This window comes from Dermacentor andersoni, chromosome 3, assembly GCF_023375885.2.
Source record: "Dermacentor andersoni chromosome 3, qqDerAnde1_hic_scaffold, whole genome shotgun sequence".
Classification (NCBI taxonomy): Eukaryota; Metazoa; Arthropoda; class Arachnida; order Ixodida; family Ixodidae; genus Dermacentor; species Dermacentor andersoni.
This window is the reverse complement of record NC_092816.1, coordinates 170,331,435-170,333,594: the sequence shown is the minus strand read 5'-3', so window position 1 is coordinate 170,333,594 and position 2,160 is coordinate 170,331,435. Positions and strand designations below refer to the sequence as shown.

At 47.7% G+C, this 2,160-nt stretch overlaps 1 long non-coding RNA gene across 1 annotated transcript; it reads left to right on the top strand.

Annotated features, from left to right (window-relative positions):
• Positions 1–825: 825 nt before the first annotated feature.
• On the top strand, positions 826–2,019 carry LOC129382976 (uncharacterized). Its single transcript, XR_008610940.2, has 2 exons — positions 826–1,337; positions 1,480–2,019. It is a non-coding gene; the product is annotated as an uncharacterized lncRNA (long non-coding RNA).
• Positions 2,020–2,160: the final 141 nt, after the last annotated feature.

Here is a 2,160-nt window from a genome sequence, read left to right as displayed (position 1 = left end):
GATGTGGCGAACGCGTTCGGCTTCCGTCATGCTAGGATTCGCACGGCGGCACAGAGCCAAGACATCCTCTATGTATGAGGTGTAAGACTCTTGGGGAAGTTGGCGGCGCGTTCCCAGCTTCTGTTTGGCGACTTCTGCACGGCCAGACGAGGAAGCGAAGATTTGCCGCAGCTTCGAGGTAAACGTGGTCCAATCCGCGATGTCGGTTTCGTGGTTGAAATACCACGTCTTTGCAACACCGGTCAAGTAGAAGGCGACGTGCCTCAATTTCTGGGTGTCGTTCCACTTGTTACAAGAACTCACGCGGTCGTAGTGGTCGATCCAATCGTCTACGTCATCACCGCGGAGTCCCGCAAAGACAGGGGGATCGCGCTGAGGGCTCGTCACAGTCCAAGAGGGCGCCGCAGGTGGGGTCGTCTGTGTGGTAGGGTTTGAGGCGCCGGAAGGGCCGGGGTCGGAAGTGTCCATTGTTGTAGGGGTAGTTGGGTGCAGGCGGCGACCGGAACGGAGCTCCAGGGAGGACGGGAACGCGAGAGGACGTCGGGATCTTGACGTACCTCCACCACTTTATAATACCGAGACCGATCAAGTTGTCCAGCGCTGTTTATTCCACCAAAGGCAACGCCCCCAGCTCACGCGCGAAGAAATCGAAGAACAGTGAAGATGATGATGGCTATGTACAAATGAAAACGACGAAGTACGTTAATAGTGCTTACAATATATATAATATATATATATATATATATATATATATATATATATATATATATATATATATATATATATATGTGGCATTTTTTCCTTCTGATGTCACTTCTGTCGTATTCATTTTTTTGTTCTCCAGCATGTACAGTGCTTCTACATCAACCCAATTGAGCAGAGTTGATCCAGCTGTGCCGAGCGGGACATCTTCAGGACTGGACACATCGAACATTCCTCAGAACACCTCGGCTAAAACCAGTAGTGCACTACTCAGGTATGCACATCCCCTGCAGCACCATTTATTTGATGTCAGTTTTTCAAAAAGGACGCGCGCTTCCTTTGGTTCTTTTACCTCTGTACACCACATACAGTGGTAACCAACTTCTTGTTCTTGCACTGTTTTGTTTTTCAGCTTGTCTGAACCACCCGATATTGCGGATGATCAAAGCAGTGTGTCAGCAGCAACTAGCGATTTCCTACTTTCAAGCTAGTGCTGTTTCCCCATGCTTTTGCACCTTTTTCACGCCGGTCACTAACATGTAGTTTCTGTACCGTTTTGTTTTCTAGCATTTGTGAACCACCGAGTTTCGTGGATGATGTCAACAGTTTGCTGGCGCCCTTGAAAGTGATGCCCTGTAAGTAGGCAGACTTCATGTATTGCGCATGCAGTTATAATAGCCTTTCGAGCTCATTACTTTTTCAAGCCGGGATTGGAGCTCCATATTCCTTAATTAGTCCTGATATATGAGCACTTTGTTCTTACCTTTTCTTTTTCAGTGCAGCGGCCGCCTTCAACAGTAGAAACCGCTGCAGTAGCATACGTCGCCGGTTTCGTCGTGAAAGCGATAGAAGAACAAAGGATGTGCAGCGCCTGCCCGAGACTGAATGATTCGGAACCATCAATATCACCAGTGATGGGACTTATTAACCACCGAACTAGAGGGGGTTTGGTGTTCCCAAAGGCCGAGGTTGTAGCTGTTCTTGTAAAAGTAAGGCCATCGACATCGCAGCGCCACGTATTGCCACAAACGATGTGTGCAAGAAGATCACGGCAATGATTTTGCCGCATCTGGAGAGTTGTCCTCTATTTATATGCGAGGCAAGAGAAGACCATGCCTCGGTCACATCGTCAATAGTGGCAAAGAAATTCATAAAGCCCCTCCTATCAAACATTGTTGCTCTTGTTACGGACAGAGTGGCCTATCGCAAAAAATTAATCACTAAGCCGCTCAGTCGAAAGGTTTTGCGCGTTTAAACAGCTCGAGCGCGCGCGAGCTGACAACTTTTTATTGTAAATAAATTCCTGCATACACTGACTTTGTTATGCTGGTAATTTTTACCACGAATATAGTCATGATATTCAAGTACACAGACTAATCAGAGCGACAGGACGTTGCCCTCCGCGGCTGTCGACTCTGGTGAGCAGATTCTCTCGTACAGGAGGAACAGTGATGAGCT